The following is a 26,558-nucleotide window of genomic DNA, read 5'->3' on the forward strand; positions in this document are numbered from 1 at the left end:
ACATCTTAGGTATAAAGAGCTGGGTAATATATGGGCTCTATTCTGCTCCTAGCTGCTTACTCTGGTTTCATACATCTCAGAAATTACAAAATCAATGGGACAAACACTACCCCGCCTTCCATCCCCCTCTCTCTGCACACTCCAAGAAACCAAAAGCATAGCTGAACCTACAGAGAGCCATGCTCTGAAGACTGGGTAGGAAGAGGCTTTTCCTGCTCTGACAGCCTATCTCTTGGCTTACAGGATGGCCCTCTTCCCGCCGTGGTTTCTCTGCCTCTTCAGTCTTATTGCTCCCCTTTTCCACTTGCACCCAGAGGTCCGACCGTCCTGAACATGGGAGCTTGTGACGCAGACCATGTCTCGCCGCCATGCTGTGGTCACTGCTCCTGCCCTAGCACCCTTCCCGTCTACCAACCCTCCCTCCACTCCCAGCCCTTGCCCAGTAGCAGGAGATAAAAGAAAATGCAATTCTTATGCTGAGCTACCTCCTCTTGTTTCCCCGGCACTTTTTATTAAAAAAAAGAAATGAAACTTGCAGAAAAGTTGAAAAATACTACAATGAACACCTGGATTGATTGACCAATTGTTATTTTACTACATTTGGTTTTATTTTCTCTCTTTTTCCTTTTCCTCTGTTTCTTGGGTTTTTCGTTTGTTTATTTTGAAACTGGGTTTTGCTCTGTCACCTCTACTTCCTCCTGCTTCAGCCTCCCTACTAGCTAGGACTACAGATTTGCTCCACCATGCCCAGCTAACTTCTCTATTTTTTGTTGAGAGAGGGATGTTCCCTGTGCTCAGGCTGGTCTTGAATTCCAAGCCCCAGTCTGCCCAGCTTGATCTCCCAAAGTGCTGGGGTTATAGGCCTCAGCCACCAGGCCTGGGCCCTCTATCTATCTCTTTTTCTTTTTTCTTTTGCTAGTGATTTGAAAGCAAGTTGCTCAGGCCCATCAGCCATTTCATCCCTGTTTAGGGGCAAGCAGCCCCTAGGAATAAGGCCATTTTTAACATACCACCTTTTGAAGACCTTCCTAGAACTTTCCCTGCACGTGAATTAAATATCTGCATCTCCTTTTGAGCCTCCCTGGATACATTTCTCACACACACACACACACCTTTATCTTAGCATCTGTAACCCTTACTTGAAAGGAGTGTTTCTAAGTCTGTACCTTTTGAATCAGCTATGAGCTCCTAAGGGTAGGGCTTCTATTATTTTTCTCCGTAGTGTAAGTGTTGGCACAGGGCCTGGCAATATGGTCTGTGCTTAGCTGTTAGCCACATAAACAAATGGCCGAATGAAAACAGTTCTCTCTTGGTTTCCCATCTCAGAACTCAAAAGCCACCTGCTGTGCCCACCTTGGCCATTTATAGACTTCCTGTATCATTCATAGTCCACGGCTGCTATTCCAGTCACTTCTCACACCGATCTCTTCACAGACATGTAAATTCCACTGTCACCTTTCTTCTCCGCAGCACCTACATCTGTCCTTTCCTCCTCTGTGCTTCCAGAAAGAAGCGTTCCTCTTCCTCTGCTGAGGGCACCACACTTCCATCTATCTGTGCATGATCACGTCCCACGTGAAGGACAGCAACTACCTCCACTGACCTGGACTTGAATCCTCAGCCTGTGACTCAGCAGCTGTCACCAGTCTGGCTTCTGGCAGAGGATAGTGATTGCATCTTTGCAGGAAACTGTAAGTTTCTGATAACTTTTGTGAAACAACTCCCAGTATAACAGCAGCCAGTTAGTTTACCTCAATCCCCTTCCTTGTTCAGTTCCCCAGAATGCATCGAGTTCTTCCAGTCACTCTGCACTGGGCATGCTGCTCTCTGCCCTCAATGTGCTCTGCACTCCTCCGGGTGGAGAAATCCTGCTCGTCCTTGAGACTGGGTCAAATGGCACACTGGCATTCCCGGGCATCACCACACCAGCTTGGCCACCTCCAAACAAAACAGAGCTAGTCAATTCTGTCTAACCTTTCGTAACTACCATTGAAAAATCTCCGCAAGGTTGCACTGTGAGCAGCTGGTGAGGGTCTTCTGCGCTCACTGCACTCTGAGCTGCAGGGCGCTCTTGGTGTGTGTGCTAACTCCAGCACTGAGAACACACGTGGTACACTGTCTACCAAGTGACTCTCTCTTCAAAAGTGTCTTGAGTAAGAGGACATGGTTTCAGGGCATTAACCTTGCTGCTTACTAGTGTGCCTGACCAAACGACCAAGGAGAGGACTCCTGGGTCGTGTCGGCCGAGGCCCAGCCAACAGAAAGAAGGCAGGCAGGGCAGAGGCCATTCACGTGGGGAGAGCGCTGCACTAATGATTTCTGCCTAGCAGGGTGCCCTCTCCTGGAGTGAGACTTGGTAAGCTCTCTCTTCCTATGATGAGCACAGGAATATCTACAAAGGGATTAAAATAGTCAAGGGATTGAAGTTTGAAGAACAAACACACGCTTCAACACTTACAAACCCACTCACCTCCCTCTTTCCTCACTCCTCATTTTCAAAGGTCTGCTATTAAATTTCCAAGTCCAATGATTTTTTTCTCTGATGTATTTCAGCTCCTTTCTCCTGTTCTGTTACTAAGCATTAGCCAATCCTATGTTTATTGTAAGAAATATTATGCAGTAATGTTTTACAAGGATCTGAGTTTCCATTTAATTACTCTCCATAAGTACATTTCCTAAACCAAGTTTACATTCTTGAGAAAACAATGGTATTGTTGAGATGATAGCTTTGGATTTAGATGTTTTGATAATAGGATGTAGAAAAAAAATCTTTGCGTTTTTGTTCCATTTTGAAAGAAATTGGTGGTGGGATTTTTCCTTCTAATTTAAACATTTCCCTACAGTGTTGATAACTCAAAGCGAATCTCATTACACACAGCACATAAGAACTAGAAAATGATGCTGAATTGAGTTGAAAAATGAAGCTGAGTTATTTCAGCTACATATGATAGTCGTTCTAAGAATTTTTGAAATGCCTACCCTTTTCCTCGTCACTGTGCCAGACAGAGTAGGGTTTATGAGAGAACCATCAGGCCTTCAAGGATAGATATAAAATGTGGACGTAAAATTATAAAGTAATGCAATAGATCCTTTGTTTCTATTGGCAAGAATGGAAAAGGTGTAGATGAGATGTGTAGGAAACAGCGTCAGGAGAGAAGCCAAAGGTCTAGGAAGAAAAACTTACGTAGGAAAGCAGGTAGGGTTCAGAGGAGACTTCAGACAAAGGAAAGGTGATCATGACAATAGCTTTTGGGGAGCACCAAAAATGAATCAGCCTGACTGGAGGACTGGGCAGTGGAACCTAAGGGAGGCCCAGAGATGAAAAGCTTAGGTTGATGAAGTAAGGAATCCAGATAGTGGGGGTCTAAGTAGTCAGTGAGCAGTAAAAAAAAAACCATGTCTTTGAATACCCCAAAGGATGGATTGAAATGGGAAAAGTTTGGAGAGAAAAATAGCAGTTCAAAGGCTATTAAAACATTTTAAGTTTGAAAACATAGTGGTGGTAGCAATAAAATGGAATTGAAGTGATGTGAAAGGCACAGCCCCAAGGCCTGGAAACGGGACCAACATAAGGGCAAACAAGAGAGTAAACAAACGGGATTTGTATACGGGATTTGAACGAGATGAGTATAGCACCAACACTCACAGTAGATTAGGAAGTGGGGACATCCTGCTTTGTAGACTGCTGTGGGTGAGTGAGTTTGTACAATTACTGCTACTGTTTACTAAGCATTTACTGCATGGCAGAGAGTCTGCTAATACTAATAGCAAATAAACATTTGTGCCAAACACTGTTCTAAAACACTAGCTGCATGAATTCAGAGAAGACCTTTAACGTCCTATATGACATTGTTATCACTGAGAACCATAGACTACCCCTTCTTATGCGTTTGTCCCCATTTTACACAGGAGGGGAACAAAGCACACAGAGGTCAAGTGACTTGCCAAAGGTCACACACAAAAGCAGGATTCAAAATCAGGGCTCTGTCTTTAAAGTCTCAACTCATAGCCACCGTGCTGCGCTGCTGAGCATTTTATGAGTCGAGAGTCATCATTCTACAGCAAAACCCTGCGACAGGGAGCAACAGGCTACTGATTATCCCCACTTTCCAAATCAGAAACCAACTCCTAGGAAGTGAAGGATGGTGGGAATGTCCAATGATCTGTTAACGGTAGACCACGAAAGCTTATGAAAAAAGGCAAAATCGAAGTTATACATCGAAGTCCATTATATGGAAACTGAAACCCTGAAAGTAATATAAATAGTAAGGAACATAGGGTTATATCCTAATTTTTAAGAAAAAAATGCCAATAATATTTTAACTGACTTGAACATGGATGGAGCTGGAACATATTCTTCTTAGTAAAGTGTCTCAAGAATGGAAGAAAAAGTACCCAATGTACTCACCCTTATTATGAAACTAATGTAGGACCTTCACATGAAAGCTATAACCCAGTTACAACCTAAGAATAGGGAGAAGGGGGAAAGGGAGGGGGGAGGTAGGTGGAGGGAAGGGGATTAATGGGATTACACCTGCAGTGCATCTTACAAGGGTATATGTGAATCCTAGTAAATGTGGAATGTAAAGGTCTTAGCAAAATAACTAAGAAAATGCCACGAAAGCTATGTTAACTAGTGTGATGAAAATGTGTCAAACGGTCTATGAACCAAGTGTATGGTGCCCCATGATCATACTAATGTACAAAGCTATGATTTAATAAAAAAATAAGTAAATAAAAAAATATTTTAACTGACTTGAAATATTAACATGACTGGTATAAGTTATTCTATCACCAGTCTGTATTAACATTTTTATCAGCAATCTTGAGTATGTGTATTAACGACATCAATAAAAACATTTGGAGTAGGTCTTATTTTCCTAATTGCATTCAGCTTCTCTTTCTGGTTCAATAATGATAATTGTATAACATTGATATAAAAATTTCACTCGACTTGAGGTGCTCTGTTTTATTTTCTACTCTAGGCAATGTATTAATAATTATTATAATAATTCCGTGAAACACAACAAGTATGACCTAATAATATTTAATCACATTAATAGTGTGAATGGCAAAAAGCAAATGCTATCCAGAAAATGTTCCTAAAATTTTAACACATTGGTTAAAGACAAGAAACTTTCTCAAATGGAATTTTTATTTAGCTTCTGATGCCTGAAGCAGAAAGATCCATCACTTCCCGGGTCGCTGTCTAAGACACAGGGGGACCACGTCTGTGGCCTTCATCAGGCCATGCGTGGCACATGCCCCTAGCCTGGCAAGTCTTTTCTCACCTCTAGAAAATCCCCAATGGCCAGCTACGCACTTGAGCCACATCCCTCCAATTACTCTTTGCAAAGGCAAAAAGAACTAAATTATGTGCAAGAGTCAAATCTGTACCCAATCACAAGAAGCCCGAGGCTAAAAATCTGTTGCATGCTTTTCTCCTTTCTAAAATAATATTAAGTTCAGGCATATATAATTATACAGGAACCACCAGGCTGTGAAGGATGAGAAAATATAACACAATTATCTCTTCACAAACCCTAGCCGAAATCTGACAGAAATCAACATGAGCCGAGAACACTCCTTCCCCTCCCCTTTTCTCTCTCCGACTTCACCCCTGCCTTCAAATGGCTGTCTACCAGCACCCTGTCTGGGAGTGCTGCCTACACGCCTGTCACAGAGAGACTGGGCTGGTCCAGAAAACGTTCTGTGGAAGATGTCACGTTCCATCCAGGGATAAGGTTTGCAGGGTAAGCGTGTTGTTTTGTTACAGTGGGAACAGTGTAAGCTTCATAATCAGCTGAAATGCAGCCCAGTTTACCAGGCAAGGCCAGCTCTGCTTAGAAACTTGCAACAGGAAGAAAAAGAAAGAGGGAGGGAGCTGTCACGTGGTTGGGAGGTGGAGGGGGGGGGAGAATTAGCTCCAGGATAAAGAGAGGAAAGATAATGAAAAGAGGCCAGGAGTTAAGTTTTCAGACTAGCCTAGTGTCAGTGGAAGTGCCCTTCTCCCCATAGGAAAACTTCCAGGCATGCATAAAAAGATCTGTGTGGAGGGGTAATGCTATGCCCCAGTCCTCAGCATATGTCCTTGGGCTGTGCCCTCTGGACACTGCTTTCTTCGGGTAGTTTTTCTTCCTGGACACTTCTGCTGCTTATCTCATCGTCTCTTATCTGCTTCAGTCTCTGCATCCCTGCTTTTGGCAGTTTCGTCTAACACTGTTCCCAGACCCTGTAGATCTCCCTGGACACAGTGCAGCCTTTGGGACAGCCCCACCTCAACACAAAACCAGCACTGGCTCACAAGGACCCTGTCCTGGGCCAAGTGCCCTAGACACCGATTGGTCCGACCCCACTTAAAGTGAAGTCAGGAAAATACGCTGTTGGTAGGAGAAGCATTTCCAAATAGAAAGAGTGTCTTTAGGGTAATTTTGAAATCTCTGAAATGTCATCAACCCTGGCTTTCTCTCCTGGAGGAAAGGTGAGTGGCAAGGCAGTTGGAAGGAAAGAAGTAGACGGTGGAAAAACTGACCCCTCCACCACCACCATCATCGTCATCCGACATCACTGGGGCCATCGTAGACCCTTCAAATTCAGCTCGAATAAAGTCTGGTCTTGAGAAAGCTTGATTCATGTCAAAAACATCATCAACAAACCATTCTTTGATAAGAGAAGCACTTGAAATGACTGCTTCCCCGGCCACTTTTGCCTCCTTTGCTGACACTCGGCCCGCTTCTGCTTCCTCCGGCTCTGCCTGTCGGCACTACCATCGGAAAGCTGAGGGTTCTGTGTCTCACCACTCAGGCTCACTTCTTCGACTTTGCCTTTTAAACTGAAATGCTAAATTACGTCCCTAGAAACAGCACTGTGTAGCTAAAAGCAAGCTTTGGGGGAAGGGATGGCAGCTGGACTGGGCTGGGGCTTCTGTAGTCTCAGAAAGAACTGTGTGCAGGAGGATTAAGGTGGAGCTAATTATAGGCATAGACCCTGGGAGGGACGCTGTTCTGCAGCTGCCCCTTTATTGTGAATTCACTGTGCATCTGCTGGAAGGGTCCCAGCAGAAGTGGGAATTCCTATTAGCAGAGGGGTAAGAGAAGAATTAGCACCTGCCGAACTCTCGGTCTCCTGGAAGACCTCCTGGCTCAGGGATCTAAGTGAAAACTAATGGGGAGCCCCCGCATGAGCAGATAAGACAGACGAAGTTCCGTGTCAGCCTCCAGCAGTGCGGGGTGCACGGCAGGATTAGGACACGGCTAATCAGGGAGTGACCGTAGCATTTTAAAGCCACATAATAACGTTTCTTAGATTATTGGCTCTTGGGCATTATCAACACTATGATTTCCTAGTTAGCATACATAATTCATGGTTATTTAGTTTTCCAATTATCTGATTCTTTTTCTTGTCCCCTGTTATGAGTGGAACTGTGTTCTCCTCAAATTCATATGTGGAGGCCCTAATGCCTGGTACATCAGAATCTGATCATATTTTGAAATAGGGTCTTTAAGGGGATAATAGGTTTAGCTAAGGTGGTGAGGGCAGGCTCTAATCCAATCAGACTAGTGACTTCACACAAAGAAGAAATTTGGACAGGCAGAGTGACAGCAGGACGCATGCACAGAAGAAAGGCCATACGGGGACAGAACAAGAAGGGGACCGTCTGTGAGGCCAGGAGAGAGACTGCAGGAGAACTCCTCCATCTTGGCCTTCTAGCCTCCAAAATCGTGAGAAAATATGTTTCTGTTGTTAAAGCAACCCATTCTGCGGCATTTCATTATGGCAGCTTTAGCAAACTCGTATGTCCTCCCTAAGAGGTGTTTGACATCAATGTCAGTTAGTATTGTGTTTTGCTGTACTTAGGGGAAAACGTCAGAAATAATGACGACTTTGAGAAGATCGCTGTTTATTGTGTATGGCAATGCCATGACCACCAGGCTCAGCCCACCTCTATTCTCTGTTTCATCTCCCAGCACTGGCTTGCATGATGGATCTGGGCTTCGCTGCCCTCAGAGCCATTCCCACGCTTTTCCCAGATACTCCTTGTACTACAGGGATGCTGGCCCCTCGAGCTTATATTTCCCTGGTTCCTGAGTTCATGGGCTTTCTGCTGAGTTAAGCCAAGTGGAGGCGCTGGCTGGAGATTGGTGCACAGAAAGAAGCCTTTCTACCTTGGGCTAACCCCTGACAGCACCTGTCTCTTGGGGACTCCGGCTCCTGCAGGCCAGGCCCACAGCTTCTTTGGGAGACTCTGCACTCTAGAGACTCTGCACTCTAGACTCCAGCAACTCTTTCCTTTGCCTTCCACTTCAGCACTGGTAGTGGCTACTCTTGCTAACCTCTAGGTTTTCTCACCATTCAGTTCAGCTTCTCAGTTCTTCCAATACCTATGTAATCAACCCCTGCTTTAAATTCACTCAGTGTTAGATACAAGGCATGGTTTTGTTTTCCTGGTGAGACTCCCACTGAGGCAGCTTCTATCCTCAAGATTACCTCCTTGTGCAAGCTAGCTGCCTGAGCTCCACCTACCACATCTAGTCCTAGGACAAAGGGAGAGAGAAATGAAGTAGAAGAAAAGGTCTTGCCTCTTCGCTAACTCAGCTCCTCTAGGCCACATTTGGGAAATCATATACATGTCTGCTTATACTTCATTGGTCACCATCACATGTGTGTTTCTAGCCACAAAGAAGACTTTCTATGCGTGCAGAAAGATGGGAAGTTATAATTTGTGCAGGTTTAGGATTCCTCACATTAAATTGTTCCTCCAGACAAACTCAAATTAGCGGCTCTCACTTTTAAATCTGTGCAACAATTGAGGTCAGGACATTAATTACATTTTTCTGCTGATCTTACACAGTTTACTCAAAAAACAAATAATGTGGAATCTGAGAGCCAAGGAAGGATAGGGTACTGCTAAGTTCACCTGTTGCTATAAAACCAACTATCCCAACATGTATGTCTTGAAAGGAGTATTTATTATCTCTCATGGTTCAGGAGGTAGGCTGGACTCAGGTGGGGAGCCCTCTCCTAGGGTGTCTCATGGAGTCATGGATGGCTGGTGGGACTTTAGTCTTCTGAAGGTTCCGCTGAGCTGGACGTCCACGAAAACCCCTCTGTTGGTTGGAGTAGGTGCTGCTATGGCTTTGCCGTGTGTTTTGAACTTCTCACAGCCCTAGAGCTGAGTTCCAAGAGAGAACATCCGACCAGGCCCCAGCCAAAGCCCCTGGGTCCCTCATGGCCTAGCCTTGCAATTTCCCAGTGTCACTTTACCACATTCAAAGGGAGAAGAATTAACCTCTCTTAAGAAGAGAGTGGCAAAAATCACATTACAGACAAGCATGTCTTTAAAAAAGACAATTTGCCATAGTGACTAAGAACCAGGAGATCTATGTCCATTCCTGTGTGACCTTGTTTTGGATACTTTCCCTCTCTGAGCCCCAGGATTTCCTATTATTAAATAACAGAATTTAACAAGATACTTTTACAGTTCCTTCATGTAAAAAAAAATTCCATTTGTCTCATTGTGAACAATGATATCTATAACTACCTAGCTCTAAGGTCTTGAAAACCAGGAAGTTGTATCATCTGAAAGTAAAAAGCTTAAATTGCTAGCGCTTCTGATGTAGTTCTTAAACAGAGAATGTAAGAAATTAGATGATTAAAGACTTTTCACAAAAACAAAAGCACACCCATGTTTCAAAGCTGTAGAGCTGCAAAGAAGCTTTATAATTCCACTAAATTAAAAGCCTCAATAGAAGAATGGAGTGTGAAAATGAGGAGTATCCTCTCTCAATAAGAACCACCCTGTGAACATGAACTTTCTCCTGCAAATCTCAGAGCATTTGACACATTCACTAGCCTACGGTTTTACTATTTTCTTTTTATTGGAGAGGCACCACTGGCACAGAGAACATAATTTTATCATAGAAAATTAGAGTTGAAGGGGACCTCAAGGTCATCTTATCCAATGCAGTGACTCTGGGCAGAAGAGTACAAATTATATACACCCACTGAGATAGTCATCTAGAGATTAAATTATTTTCCCAGCATCAAACAATGAGTCAATGGCTGAGCTGTAGCAAAAAGGTAAAGTTCTCTACTTTTCAGCAATAAAGTAGTAGAGGCCTCTACTCCCTGACAGCTAAAAAATGCTTTATCATTTTCAAATGATTTAATTTCTCTCCTTCCTTCCTTCCTTCTTTCCTTCCCCGTACTTTCTTACACATGTTATATATCGGAGAACATTTTCTAAATTACCTGTATTTCATTTGAACCTCATATCAACCTTATGCAATACTTCTAAATACTAGTGTCCGCATTTGACAACTGAGGGAAATGGAACCCTTCTAAGTCAAGAGATTTGCCAAAGAACACCTAGCTAGTAAGCAGCAACGTGTGGACAGAGCAGCAGAGTACAGATTTCTAGTCCTAACCTTATCCCCAGCATATGTTCTCTTTTCTTTTAGACATAATTATTTTTCAAATGTCTAAGATTCACTGAATCTTTTCTATGTGTTGGCCTCCGTGGTAGGCACTTTATATATATTTTATAGGTATGTGTTTACTTACATTACCTAATTTTTATATATCATATCTTATTTGATACTCATAATAATGTTATTGTGGTATAGTTGTTATTAGCACCATTTCCAGGTGGGTAAACTGAGGTAAGAGACATGAAATTAAGGTCTCAAGTTCATGAGGCTACTCCGTGTTAGAATGGGAATAAAAACCAGGATGTCTGACTCCAAATGTCAACTATTCATGGAATATTTTCAAATCTTCATGAACTCTTGTTATCTGAGAAGATCACACCTCGTGCTTACATTTAGACTCTTAAAAAATAAGAATTCGATATTAAAAACCTGTCTGATGTTTGAAACTGTGTATTCATACACATAGAGTTAACATTTGCTACTGCAAATATGTGCTTAGACTAACTTCTGCACTACAGACACGTATTTTATTACCCTGTGAATTCAGTTGACATGAAATGAAAACACTGAATTGAGAATCAGAAGACCCAGATCTGGGACAAGCTCTGCCCCTTGGGGCTGTATGACTGTGGGAGTTAATGGCCCTCATGTGGCAATTAGGCAATTGCCTTATGTATAATATAAAAAGATTGTATTAAGTGGGGATGAAGATGACTCTGAAATTCAAAATCATGGTACAGCCATCTACACATATTTTCAGGCTGAGAAAGATTAAAAATCTTGAGTCTTTCACATTTTGCTGGGAAGAAGTTAGGGAAGCCTGGTTTCCCAGGGCCTCCACTCTGGCTGCTCAGCATCCCTGGGTCTCCTGTTCACTCCCAACTTGGCCAGACAAGCAACACCTTGATACTTCTCCCAGCTTCCCTGTCTGCTTCTCAAAGGGCTTCACAGTGTATATTTATTTTTAAACTAATACAAATTAAACTAAATTTCCCCCTGGGAAATTTTGCACAATGTTGAGACATTTGATGGAAAAACAATTATAACAGTCACAAATAATATGGCCAAAACATTCTGCACATACAAAGCATTTTCCTAGTCAGTGGCTTTTTGGTCCTCATGCCAATCCTGGTTTCCACAGAGGAGAAATCTGGAGATCCAGTTGGTTGAAGTGATTTGCCGGAATGGCTAGCCAGGTTGTCTTCTGTTTCCAAGCTGGTAAATAGCAGAAGTGGGCTTCAAAGTATCACTTGACAGAATCCAGCTTGGTATGCTATGCCAGAGGGTAATGTCTGAGAATCATCAGATATTTTGCACCGTGAAACTTCCCCAAGCATCTGAGTAAGGGCCTAAAGATGCAGCTGCCTCATGAAATGGCTGGACATATATCCGACCTCCCCACAGCATAGTGTGAACAGGCCCTGTGCTGTGTGAGGTAAGGTTGTGAAAGCCAGCTTCCTGTCATCAGAACAAAATGGCAAACAATATGCTTCTGTTGACCTTTTCATCATCTGCCCATAGCAACACCTAGCATATGTCCAGAATGATTCTTTACACCAGTATATTTCTTATAATTCAGACTCTCCCCTCCCCAGCATCCACCCCTACACCACAAAGCCTGTCCTCTGTCATCCTAGACATACCAGTGCTCTTCAACTGGCTTGACATTCTCAACTCACAAGAGATTTTTTGGTGTCACTTCATTTCCAAATTCTACTCTGAACCAAAGAACAGGATGGAAACTTTATCAACAAATTCATTTTTATACAAGAGGAAGGGCCCAATTGATGAACACATTGCCATTTTCAGATAACATGTGTGCATTCAAAAGACTTTTTGCCCTTACCCTGGAAGAAATGAGGCTGATGACATAAATGTAGAAACTTGGACACATCAGAAAGTCAGACACATCAGATATTTGTTGACAAGGTAGAGCCTTGTCTACTGCTCTGATGACTCAATGTAAGCAGTTACTAGATGGCATAATAGAAAGAGAAAAATTTGCAAGCCTAACATCTGGTAAGGAGTTAGTATCCAAAATATATAAGGAACTCATACAACTCAATAGCGAAAAAATAACCTTATTGAAAAATGGGCAAATGACCTGAATAGACATTTCTTCAAAAAAGCCACACAGATGGCCAGCAGATATATGAAAAGATAGTCAGTGTCACTGATCATCAGAGAAATGCCAACCAAAACCACAATGAGGTCTCACTACGAATCTGTTAGGCTGGACCTTATCAAAACAATGAAAAATAACAAATGTTTCCATGACTTAGAGAAATTGAACCCTTTCTGCATTGTTGGGATGTGGAATGATGCAGCCACCATAGAAAACAGTATTGATATTCCTTAAAAAGAAAATTAGAAATAGAGCTACCCTATAATTCAGCAATCCCACTTCTGAGCATTTATCCAAAGGAATTGAAGTCAGTATGCCAATGAGATACTTTCACTCCTATATTCACTGCTGCAATATTCAAAATAGCCAATAGGTGCGAACCAACTAAATAGATACGAAAATGGGAGTGGAAAAACAAAATAGAGTGTGTGTGTGTGTGTGTGTGTGTGTGTGTGTGCACGAAAGAATATTATTTCTAAATGAGAAGAAAGAAATCTTCTCATATCCTAAAACATGAATGAGCCTTGAGGAGATTAAGCTGAGTGAAATAAGGCTGTGGCAGAAGGACAAATACCGCTTGACCTCACTTAATATGGGTTATATAAAGTAGCCAAATTCATAGAAGCAGAATGTGGAATGGTGGTTGCCAGAGGCTAGGAGGAAGAGAATGTGAAGAGGGATAGAATTTCAGTCATGCAAGATGAAAAAGTTCTGGACATTGATAGGGTAGATCTCATAATATGTGATATTTATGACAAGAAAAAAATAAATGAATAAATAAATGGATGAATGAATGTCTGCTTCATGCCAACCTTGGATGGTCAATTACTGCATGACATTGGACATGATACTTGACCTTTCCAGTCCTCAAATGGCAAAATCTTCTATACAGTGGTGATGAGAGGTTCAAATGAAATGATTAATTATAAAACATTCTAAACTGAAAGGTGGATTTATTATTGTTATCGTAAATTATATTGGTATTTTTCCACCTGAAAGATACCATCATGGACATGTGGTTGGTGTTGGCAGAATTTCTCAAGTGTTATTGGTAATAAAAGTATTTGATCATAAAAATTATGCTCAGCAAAAAAGCTTTTAGGTTCAATGGCCTAGTTGTTTCAAATAATATTCAATTTTTATAAAAGCCAAGTTTCAGCTCTGCAACATTAATCTTACTAAATGTCACTGAGTAAGGCATGTTTTAGGGGACATATATAAACCCCTACAGGGTAAATTTAGGCCTTGGGTCTCTTCTGAACCAGTTTTTATGTCAGCAAAGGTGCGACAGCCTGCCCCAAACAGGGCCACTTTTGTATCAGTTACATTTATGATACATCACACCAGGGGCTTATGTCTTCAAATCATAAAAGAAAATATGTAAAAATTGGTGACCTCAGTGACCTGCTTCCCTCAATTCCCCTATTTCCAGGGCTTACTTTATCCAACCTACATACTGAATCTTAGATGGTTCTTTACCAGGATGGCTTTGCCATACTACTCCACATGAGTAAAAGACCTATTAAATTATTGAAAACCATTTGGTACTGTCACTCTGAGAATAACACAACTCTGCCAAGTAATAATATCCTAGTGAAATTTATAACTAAATCAATTTTGATAGGAGTTCGTTTCACCTGAGCAGTATATAAAACTCCTCTCATAAACATACGCTGATGGAGATGACAACGGAAACCTTGGACGTCACATAAACACCATTTGAGAGAAGAGGGACAGATCTCCCAGCAAGACAGCATGTTCGTCACTGATGCTTAGTGTAAAAAAGCTATTGATTGGTTTCCTGAATACCACGAACATGTTCAGGTTTAATTCCAGTGGCTGCACTGAGAGTCTAAACAAGCAGACCATGAGTAGAAATGATTAGTCTGTGCACATATTTTTATGTCAAGATTTCCACCTGAAAGAACTTATACCCAAGTTCTGAAGATAGAAAACCGAGTAGCTTATGAAAATCTCAAAATCCTCAAATTTGCATCAGATTATAAACTCTGCACTGGGAAAAGGGGCACTTTTTAATGTTTTGTATCTGTTATTTTACTTGAATATGATGCAAGTTTAGTTTTGTATCTTATCTGCATTTTTTTCAAGAAAAAAATCAACCTTATACATTCTGTTTAATTTGTATTTTAATGACATTTTATTAATTAGTATTTTAATGATATTTACTCTGTTTTCACAACCAACATCCTACATCATACACGCAAAATCATTATTTAAATATTACTAGTATTAGTATGGCTTTACTAGCACATGAATGATTCTTCTTTCTTGCTGGTCCAGGCATCAAGACCATAGCTGAATAAAATACAGACAGCACAAAGGAAATGCCTTGTGGCCTCAGTGAGTTCGGATCTCATAATGTGTAACTAATGCTACTTTTTTTCTATCAACATGCATTTAATGACCCTCATCAAGTTTAATACCTAGTTATAGCAAAATCCAAGAGCTGCTCAAGACAGATAATAAACAGGAGGGATTCTTGAAAGGGATGGATGATGTTTTGTATCAATTGATGTGGACACATCTTCAGGATGACAGACTCAGTGGTCTTCACATCTAAGCAGATTCGGAAGAAAGGAAAGCATCATAGGCCCCATTCCACTCTCCACGAAAGATCCTGATGCCTTTCTAAGGCCACATCAAACACTACCTACACTAAAAAGGGTGGTTGTGCTTGCATTATTTATGGAATCTTTCCCAGCCTACTTTGTCAACAATGACAATCACACAAATAACACACACACAAAAAATCAACAATAATGACAATTAACATTTATTGAGTACTGATTATATTGTGTGTTCAGTGAGTTCTATTTTAAAATTCTGAAGATTATGTATCTATAAAAATTACATGTAATTTTCAAGATATGTTACTAATCAAGATATACAAACTAGTCGGGATTTATTTATTTCCCATATTATATAACATTTTGTCCTTTAAAGAAAGTTGAGATAGGAATTATACCTATTTTACAATTAGTCATCTAGCACGGAGCTTTGATATAGATTGCAAGCTCCATGAAATCAGAATGTTTGACTGTTTGGTTCACCACTGCTCCCTAAGTCTATAATAATGCCTGGCACACAGTGGAGGCTCAATAGCTACCTGTTGGATACATGAATCAATGAACATAGCCTGTCTAAGTTTACTATGCCAGCAGTTGTCCAATAATAATTCAAAGTCAAACGCAAATTTTAAAACATTTTAATATGAGAATTCTCCTTTTAAAAAATGTGTATGAATTAACAGATTAACCATAGCTATTATAATTTTCAATTATTCAATATTTATTAATTTTGAAAGAAAAAATAAGTAGTACTCTATTTATTCATTCATTCATGAGCGGATTTAAAAGTATTTGCTCTATGGATTCATATGACTCAATGTTAAACACCAATGACATAAGGAAACTTACTATGGAAACCAGGGTAGAAAATATAAGAGATGATTATATCACAAAAGAAGGAAGAGGAAAAGGAAGGGGAACAAATAGTGGACTAAAATTCAAGATTAAATATAGTACTGAAAAACTCACATTGAATTCCAATCCTTCTGAAATGTTTTCCCTGAAGAATCCCTCAGAGCAGATGACAGCAAACGTGTCCTTCCAAGGGGTCTGATTATTTATCTTGAAGAGCCCCTTATAAGCATTAAGTGTCTTTAAAAATTCACTTTTTTTATTGTTTGGGATTCATTGCTGGTACCAAAAATCAGGATACACTGATTGCATTTGTTAGATAAAGTCCCTCTTATAATTGTGAAGTCGTGTTTTATTATATTATAAAATTCATGAAACTTTTGTGTCATATCATCCAATGAGTCTCCCCAGTATTCCTAGAAAACAGAAACTGAGGAGAATCTCCCAGAAACACTTTCCTAAGTGGTATAATCCCAGAGAGTAGGAGGGAGGGAGGCAGGCCTGAGGCACACAAGGGTGAGTGCAGAGATGGGGGGATCACCAGGTGAGCCCTCCCTTTGCAGCAAGCAGCTGATTTCCTGGTCTGGCTGGAAGTCTTTCAAAAGGCCATGTGGGGACTAGTGTGCTGCTGAACAGTCCACCAAAGGGTGAGGGAGGAGATGAGAGGGAATTTGTGTGCTGATTCCTTTCCAAATTTACCAAAATTTGCATTTGCATTCTGGGTGGGCCACATGGCCCCTTGGAGATGCCAGAGCACATGCCACTTCACTCATAGGTAAGGCAGATCTCTGTCTGAGACCCCTGGTGGGAGCCTCAAGCCAAAACAGCTGTGGTGGAAGGTGTGACTAAGGATGCTGGCGACAGGGTGAGGCCCAGGGGATATGGGGCTGATCAGACAAGGAATCTGATACAAGCTGTGGGTAAAACTGACCCCAGGAAGATGTGTTGTGTTCCTGTTATGGCTTTGCATGTCCTTTAGACCCCACAAATACCTCTAAGAACTCAAAAGAGAAGGAAACCTGACCTGATGAAAGGGAGCACATCTGAGGGATGAGCTAGAGGGGGAGTGTGGTACTGAGCCAGACAGCCCCCTGGACAGCAGCGAGGTCTGGATTTGCAGAGAGGAGTAGAAATGGAAATATCGTGAACATTTACTCTCATTACTGTCCAGATGGGGAAAAAAAATGGTGATGCCTTCCTGCATAGAAGAAAGCTATATTATTAAGAGGGCATCAAGTCTTTTATCATCTACCTGTTTCCAATAGAAGGGGTCATATTATAAAATCATTTGTAATAAATGGTTCAAAAATAAAATTAAAACTAAAGCATTAATTGGAGCAAAAATAAAAAGACTTTGAAGTGTTTAGATGTCTTAGAAGGGGCATTTCACTAAGTTCCAACCTTCTGAAACTTTCTTGACTTGCTCCAATGATAGTTTCAATCCTACACGTGAAGGGTTCGCCATCTAACCAAAGTTAGACCAACTTCAAAAAAAGGCATAGAGGAAGGATACCCATGATTACAGAGTATGAAGTCTTGTAAGAAAATCCAGCTCTGGGAGATTTAGGAAGGGCTCAGTGATGGTGCATTTACCTAGGCAGTGAGACCCTTGGGTAGCTCCTTTGTCATTTCCCCCATCCTCCTGGTCAGCCACGCCCTGTCCCCTAGGCCCTCAAACTCTCCAACATACATACCTGTAGGCATAAGGATCTTGTTACCACTTCAACATGTGTGTCAAATTCCTCGAATGAACAACAGATAGTTTTGCCAATATTGTAGGTGACTTGATATGAAAATGCTACTTGTTATGATATGCAGAATACATAAAAAGGACAGGAAAGACGTGAACCATGGAACAGATCTAGAAATAGGAAGCTTTTACAGAGATAAAATGGAAGGTATCACACTTGCCTTCCATGAATAAGTTTGATCCTTTGTGATATGCCCATCACTATGCCAAGCACTGTGGCTACAGTAGTGGTCAAAACAGATGATTCTTTGAGGCAGGCATCAAGCTAGCTGAAGTTAAATGTGTGTCCAGGAGTTAACGATAGTAGGAATAATATTAGAGGCACCTGACTTACTTATATGGAGGATACTTTCCATGCCCCAAGAAATGATATTTAGGTGGCCATCAAAAAAGAAAATTGGAATTAGAATTTACCTAAGTGAGGCAGAGGGCTGGAGTATTCCACATAGAGGGAACGGGAATAGTATGTGGCATGATTTATTCAAGAAATGGAAAACGTAGTAAAAGCTGGAACATTCCTCATTAAGAAGGTCTCTTAAGCGAACTTAAATAATTAGATTTTATTATAAAAGCAATGGAAGGTGGCTGAAAGGTTTTAGCAGGAAAGTAATATGATCTAATATGAGTCCTAGGAGTACCAGTCTAGAAACAAGTGAGGAACAAAGAATTCAAGCAACAGGAGCCGACAGCGGCCATGGTAAGAGTGCGGAGAAGCAGAAAGAAGTGAGGCAGAAGCAAAGGAAGTGCCGAGTTAGTGGACACGAGATGTGACGATGTGGAGAAGACTTATGGATAGTACCAAGAGTTCTGACTTGAGTATCACATCATACGATGGTCCTATTCAGTGAGATGAGAATGTTAGGGAAACAGCAGTTTAAGGAGAGAAAATAATGGCTAAAATTTAGAGCATGTAGATTTGATGTTGCCTTGGCCTATCCATATACACGTGACCATGGTGTAGTTGAACATGAGAATCTGGAACTCACAAATGAGGTCTATACTCATGGAAGAGGGTGCACATTTCTTGTATCCCTTCTTTCTAGTGTTGTGCTTTCTCCCTGGACTCATCTGCAAATACCACAAGCTACAATGGAAAGGAGGAGGTGTATATTCGAGCGTCAACATACATGGAATAACTAAAGCCCTGGGAGTAAATGAGAACAGAGAATTAGAGATAGAACATTGAAAACAGGACTTGAATTCATATGCTGAGTTCATGGAGTCAACAATTTGGTATGGCTATCAACATGGTATAGTGATGATAGTGTGTATTAATGCAATATTTGCCTTTAAATTAAGGTTGTGGATAATCCTCTTGTCCTTGGAGCTGATAAGACGGATCATGCTGAATATCATATTAACTATTGGGCACAGTCCTAAAATCAGGTTCAGAAGAGAGAGTCCAGGAAAGAAGAGTGTAAAACCAAGGCAGAACCTAAGAACTACTGAAGGGGTAGTTGAGCATTGGTCAGGGGGAAGATCTGTTAAAGAGTTTGTAGAGAGTATAATGAGATCAGATGGTTGGGGAGGTTAACAAACCTTCGATGTACTGTCCAACCTTGAGCCTCTGTAAATTTATCACATGTATATTTGGGTAGTGATTCTCTGCACTCTTACCATGGCCACTGTCGGCTCCTATTGCTTGAATTCTTTGTTCCTCACTTGTTTCTAGACTGGTACTCCTAGGACTCATATTAGATCATATTACTTTCCTGCTAAAACCTTTCAGCCACCTTCCATTGCTTTTATAATAAAATCTAATTATTTAAGTTCACTTAAATAATTGACTGGGATGTGCCAGGGACATCTGTGAGGCAACATAATTCCACTGGACCACCTGGAAGAGGACTTGGTTTCAATTCTGAGCCTACCGTTTCATAGTGTAACTTGGCAACCACACCAAACTCTAGGTCCCCCCATTTGTTTCCTGGCTGAAAGATGAAAGATTGATAACATGTACGGTTTCTACACACATCTAACCAATACACTTCAATTATGTAAATTTATCACATGTATATTTGGGTAGTAAGAAAGGACTTAAAAAAAAGTGAGGGCTTCTGGGGAGGCAAAGGAAATGAGTCACAGCTCATTGTGCAAGTTGGCAAAGACAGTGTAAATTAATTTTGAATCACAGATAAGCCATTTTGAATCATTACAAGTATAATTGAATTAATATTCTTCAAAAATGCACCCAGGAAAAAGAGGCCTGGGAGGCAGAGGCAGGGGAATGGATTACGCAGCGCTGCCCTTCCCATGGATCAAAGCACATCTCAGCCGAGACTTCACACTGAAAAATGTATCACTGAGATCTGTTTGCATTCATCATGGTCAACAGTACACTTATATTCAGACTTTTAAAATGGACCCTTCCAGTTTTAGTCATGTCTTTCAGTTTCCTTTTTATATAGATGTTTGGAATATCCCTAGGTATATATGGAAGGTATCCTATGCCCTCTTTGGAAAAGGCTGAAATCCTAGAACATGCCTTAGGAAGGCAGCCTTGGACAGCATGTTACTGAATTTCATGGTAAAAATTGGTTGGGCTCCTTCATGGATGAGCATATAGAAAAATTATACCAATCCGACAGCAATTCCAAGAGAATTTTTTTCAGGCTGAGTCAATTGTTTCTTAGGGTATGGATCCTGATATTGTAAAGGCAGCTCTGGATCAATGAGGTGATAGAAAAAGCAGAAAACAAGCAGACCTCTGCATTGCTTTTGCCAGCATCTTTTCCGTAATATCATAGTGGAATGTTTTACCTTGAACATTGGGTAAAATGAGGAAGGGCCTCTCCTTTCTTTAAAACCTTTTGTTGTTGCTAAAGAGACAGGTTCTCATTCCTTTGCCCAGGCTGGAGTACAGTGGCTCAGTCAGCTCACTGCAGCCTTGAACGCCTGGACTCAAGCAATCTCCCATCTCAGCCTCACAAGTAGCTGGGACTACAGGTGTGTGCCACCAGCTAATTGATTTATTTTTTGTAGCAGTGGGGGTTTTGCTGTGTTGTCCAGGCTAATCTCAAACTCCTGACTTCCAGGGATCCTCCCACCTTGCCCTCCCAAAGTGCTGGGATTACAGGTGTGAGGCTCCATGCTCACCCTCTTCAGAGCCTCTACAAAGAGCCCCAGTAAAGCTCAAGGCTTTAGCAAGTGGGGATACTTGGCCACTGAGAATTCTGACTTCCCTGGCCTTGCCCCTCCCTGAAGGTGTGCAGGAAGTGGGAAGGACTGTGTATTTCAGAGCAAGGCCCTTGCTCCATCCCTGCCCCTTCTTGGCAGGCCTCGCCTCAGAGCCTTGGCTCCTGCAGCAGTCTGAGGAAGGGAGCTTGCCAGGCCACACAGCTTTTCACTATGCATGAATTTGCTCATCATCATCTCTTTCCTATTTGCAGCTCCTCAGGGGCTTCCTGGGCAGCAAGAGATTTTGCTATAGGGGGAAAATCAGGGATTTAGAGCAAAACGTTGCCTGGTTCTGCAATTTAAAAACACCTCCAGGGCCACCTGCCTCCATTTCTCTAGGAAGAAGAGTGCTCCTGCCACACAGACAGAGGCTCTGTCTGCTCCAACAATTATACCCTGCAATGTCCATCTGCAGACGTAACGCTCTGCCCATTTATGAAGCCATAGGCCAGCTGCAAGAGGAAGCGTGCTGCAGCTACTGGGAAGCTTACGACATAGGTGAATCCCTCTTAAGGCTTTGGGAGGTCATTATAGCCAGATGTAATGAAATTATTCTGAACTTTTTCCTGGTCTATTTCAGGTGTATGGTGAAGACAAGGAAGAGATAATAGCTGACTTAGCCTTTCCCCATAGATGGAGAAAAAAGAAACCACAAACATTAAGAGACTTTATAGTTATTTAATAGGCAATTAGCATCCACTTCCTTTCTTGATTTGAGACGTTGTCCACTATTATCCATGAGGAATTCCTCATTTTTTCTTTTTTTTTTTTTTTTATTGTTGGGGATTCATTGAGGGTACAATAATCCAGGTTACACTGATTGCAATTGTTAGGTAAAGTCCCTCTTGCAATCATGTCTTGCCCCCATGAAGTGTGACACACACCAAGGCCCCACCCCCCTCCCTCTGTTCCTCTTTCTGCTTTCCCCTCTCATAACCTTAATTGTCGTTAATTGTCCTCATATCAAAATTGAGTACATAGGATTCATGCTTCTCCATTCCTGTGATGCTTTACTAAGAATAATGTCTTCCACTTCCATCCAGGTTAATACGAAGAATGTAAAGTCTCCATTTTTTTTTTTTTTTTTTTTTAGTGTCAGAATTTTTTTTTTTTATTGTTGGGGATTCATTGAGGGTACAATAAGCCAGTTACACTGATTACAATTGTTAGGTAAAGTCCCTCTTGCGATCATGTCTTGCCCCCATAAAGTGTGACACACACTAAGGCCCCACCCACCCCCCTCCCTCCATCCCTCTTTCTGCTCCCCCCCCATAACCTTAATTGTCATTAATTGTCCTCATATCAAGATTGAGTACATAGGATTCATGCTTCTCCATTCTTGTGATGCTTCACTAAGAATAATGTCTTCCACTTCCATCCAGGTTAATACGAAGGATGTAAAGTCTCCATTTTTTTTAATGGCTGAATAGTATTCCATGGTATACATATACCACAGCTTGTTAATCCATTCCTGGGTTGGTGGGCATTTAGGCTCTTTCCACATTTTGGCGATTGTAAATTGAGCAGCAATAAACAGTCTAGTACAAGTGTCCTTATGATAAAAGGATTTTTTTCCTTCTGGGTAGATGCCCAGTAATGTGATTGCAGGATCGAATGGGAGGTCTAGGTTGAGTGCTTTGAGGTTTCTCCATACTTCCTTCCAGAAGGGTTGTACTAGTTTGCAGTCCCACCAGCAGTGTAAAAGTGTTCCCTTCTCTCCACATCCATGCCAGCATCTGCAGTTTTGAGATTTTGTGATGTGGGCCATTCTCACTGGGGTTAGATGATATCTCAGGGATGTTTTGATTTGCATTTCTCTAATATATAGAGATGATGAACATTTTTTCATGTGTTTGTTATCCATTCGTCTATCGTCTTTAGAGAAAGTTCTATTCATGTCTCTTGCCCATTGATATAAGGGATTGTTGGCTTTTTTCATGTGGATTAATTTGAGTTCTCTATAGATCCTGGTTATCAAGCTTTTGTCTGATTGGAAATATGCAAATATCCTTTCCCATTGTGTAGGTTGTCTCTTTGCTTTGGTTATTGTGTCCTTAGCTGTACAGAAGCTTTTCAGTTTAATGAAGTCCCATTTGTTTATTTTTGTTGTTGTTGCAATTGCCATGGCAGTCTTCTTCATGAAGTCTTCCCCCAGGCCAATATCTTCCAGTGTTTTTCCTATGCTTTCTTTGAGGATTTTTATTGTTTCATGCCTTAAATTTAAGTCCTTTATCTATCTTGAGTCAATTTTTGTGAGTGGGGAAAGGTGTGGGTCCAGTTTCAGTCTTTTACATGTAGACATCCAGTTCTCCCAACACCATTTATTGAATAGGGAGTCTTTCCCCCAAGGTAAGTTCTTGTTTGGTTTATCGAAGATTAGGTGGTTATAAGATGTTAGTTTCATTTCTTGGTGTTCAATTCGATTCCAAGTGTCTATGTCTCTGTTTTTGTGCCAGTACCATGCTGTCTTGAGCACTATGGCTTTGTAGTACAGACTAAAATCTGGTATGCTGATGCCCCCAGCTTTATTTTTGTTACTAAGAACTGCCTTAGCTATACGGGGTTTTTTCCGGTTCCATACAAAACACAGAATCATTTTTTCCAAATCTTGAAAGTACGATGTAGGTACTTTGATAGGAATGGCATTGAATAGGTAGATTGCTTTGGGAAGTATAGACATTTTAACAATGTTGATTCTTCCCATCCATGAGCATGGTATGTTCTTCCATTTGTTAATATCCTCTGCTATTTCCTTTCTGAGGATTTCATAGTTTTCTTTATAGAGGTCCTTCACCTCCTTCGTTAGGTATATTCCTAGGTATTTCATTTTCTTTGAGACTATGGTGAAGGGAGTTGTGTCCTTAATTAGCTTCTCATCTTGACTGTTATTGGTGTACACAAAGGCTACTGACTTGTGGACATTGATTTTATATCCTGAAACATTACTGTATTTTTTGATGACTTCTAGGAGTCTTGTGGTTGAGTCTTTGGGGTTCTCTAGGTATAAGATCATGTCGTCAGCAAAGAGGGAGAGTTTGACCTCCTCTGCTCCCATTTGGATTCCCTTTATTTCCTTGTCTTGCCTAATTGTATTGGCTAGAACTTCCAGCACTATGTTGAATAGTAAAGGTGACAGAGGACAACCTTGTCTGGTTCCAGTTCTAAGAGGAAAAGCTTTCAGTTTTACTCCATTCAGTAAAATATTGGCTGTGGGTTTGTCATAGATAGCTTCAATCAGTTTTAGAAATGTGCCACCTATGCCTAGACTCTTCAGTGTTCTAATTAGAAAAGGATGCTGGATTTTATCAAAAGCTTTTTCTGCATCTATTGAGAGGATCATGTGATCTTTATTTTTGCCTCTGTTAATATGGTGGATAACGTTTATGGACTTGCGTATGTTAAACCAGCCTTGCATCCCTGGGATGAAGCCTACTTGATCGTGATGAATGACTTTTTTGATGATAAGCTGTAATCTATTGGCTAGGATTTTGTTGAGAATTTTTCCATCTATATTCATGAGTGAGATTGGTCTGAAATTCTCCTTTTTGTTTGGGTCTTTTCCTGGTTTTGGTATCAGGCTGATGTTTGCTTCATAGAATGTGTTGGGGAAGATTCCTTCTTCCTCAGTTTTTTGGAATAATTTCTGCAGTACAGGAATAAGCTCTTCCCTGAAGGTTTGATAGAATTCTGGAGTGAAGCCATCTGGACCAGGGCATTTTTTAGTTGAAAGCTTTTTTATTGTTTCTTTGATCTCAGTGCTTGAAATTGGTCTGTTCAGGAGCTCTATTTCTTCCTGGCTAAGTCTAGGGAGAGGGTGTGATTCCAAATATTGATCCATTTCCTTCACATTGTCAAATTTCTGGGCATAGAGTTTCTGGTAGTATTCAGAGATGATCTCTTGTATCTCTGTGGGATCAGTTGTTATTTCCCCTTTATTGTTTCTGATTGAGGTTACTAGAGATTTTACTTTTCTATTTCTAGTTAGTCTGGCCAATGGTTTATCTATTTTATTTATTTTATCAAAAAACCAATTCCTTGTTTCATTAATTTTCTGAATGATTCTTTTGTTTTCAATTTCATTGATCTCTGATTTGATTTTGGAGATTTCTTTTCTTCTACTGAGTTTAGGCTTAGATTGTTCTTCTTTTTCCAATTCTATAAAATCTCTTGTGAGATTGTTGATGTGCTCTCTTTCTGTTTTTCGAATGTAGGCATCTAAAGCGATGAATTTTCCTCTCAAAACTGCTTTTGCAGTATCCCACAGGTTTTGGTAGCTTGTGTCTTCATTGTTGTTATGCTCAAGGAAGTTAATGATTTCCTGTTTTATTTCTTCCTTCACCCATCTGTCATTCAACAGAAGATTGTTTAATTTCCATGCCTTTGGGTGGGGTCGAGCATTTTTGTTAGAGTTGAGTTCCACCTTTAGTGCCTTATGGTCTGAAAAGATACAAGGTAAAATTTCAATTCTTTTGATTCTGTTGATATTTGTTTTGTGTCCCAGGATATGATCAATTTTGGAGAATGTTACATGGGGTGATGAGAAGAATGTATATTCTTTATCTTTGGGGTGGAGTGTTCTATATGCGTCTATCAAGCATAATTGTTCTAGGGTCTCATTTAAATCTCTTATATCTTTGTTTAATTTCTGTTTAGAGGATCTGTCCAGCTCTGTAAGAGGTGTGTTAAAGTCCCCTGTTATGATGGTATTATCAGATATCATATTGCTCAGACTGAGTAAGGTCGGCTTCAAGAATCTGGGAGCATTTAAATTGGGTGCATAAATATTTAGAATTGAAATGTCTTCTTGTTGTAGTTTTCCCTTGACCAATATAAAGTGACCATCTTTGTCTTTTTTGACTTTAGTTGCTTTAAATCCACATGTATCTGAAAATAAGATTGCAACTCCTCTTTTCTTCTGAATGCCATTTGCCTGAAAAATTGTCTTCCAACCCTTGACTCGGAGCTTTAATTTGTCTTTTGAAGCCAGGTGTGTTTCTTGCAGACAGCAAATGGATGGCTTGTGTTTTTTAATCCAGTCAGCCAATCTATGTCTCTTCAGTGGGGAATTCAAGCCATTAACATTTATGGAGATAATTGATAAGTGTGGTAGTATTCTATTCATCTTATTTGGTGAGAGTCCATTGCTTAGTTTTATCTTTTGCATCAGTGTGGAGGTTAGGTTCTGTCCTTTAATTTCTGAGTTCTTACTTTGCTGCTGATCCATTGTGGTGGTCAGTGTGCAGAACAGGTTGAAGTATTTCCTGTAGAGCTGGTCTTGTTGTGGCGAATTTCCTCAATGTTTGTATATCCGTAAATGATTTGATTTCTCCGTCAATTTTGAAGCTTAGCTTAGCAGGGTACAGAATTCTGGGCTGAAAATTTTTCTGTTTAAGTAGATTAAAGGTAGATGACCATTGTCTTCTTGCTTGGAAAGTTTCATTAGAGAAGTCTGCGGTCACTCTGATGGATTTGCCCCTTTAGGTCAACTGGCGCTTACTCCTGGCAGCTTGCAGAATCTTTTCTTTTGTCTTGACTTTGGACAGTTTCATCACAATGTGTCTTGGAGAAGCTCGGTTAGAGTTGAGGCGACCTGGGGTCCGATATCCCTCTGAAAGCAGTGTGTCAGAATCTTTGGT

At 40.8% G+C, this 26,558-nt stretch overlaps 1 protein-coding gene across 2 annotated transcripts in view; it reads left to right on the forward strand.

Moving 5' to 3' along the window:
* The window catches only part of SEMA6D (semaphorin 6D), a 639,731-nt gene that overhangs the window by 524,653 nt on the left and 88,520 nt on the right, over positions 1 to 26,558 (forward strand). Inside the window, exon 4 of one of the 2 annotated variants that reach the window (XM_053594672.1) lies at positions 1,507 to 1,691. The exons of the other annotated variant lie outside the window; for it this stretch is intronic. The gene's annotated coding sequence lies outside the window, so the exon portion shown is untranslated. The remainder of the gene's footprint in view (positions 1 to 1,506; positions 1,692 to 26,558) is intronic. 2 annotated transcript variants of the gene reach the window in all.

Source organism: Nycticebus coucang, chromosome 6, assembly GCF_027406575.1.
Source record: "Nycticebus coucang isolate mNycCou1 chromosome 6, mNycCou1.pri, whole genome shotgun sequence".
Classification (NCBI taxonomy): Eukaryota; Metazoa; Chordata; class Mammalia; order Primates; family Lorisidae; genus Nycticebus; species Nycticebus coucang.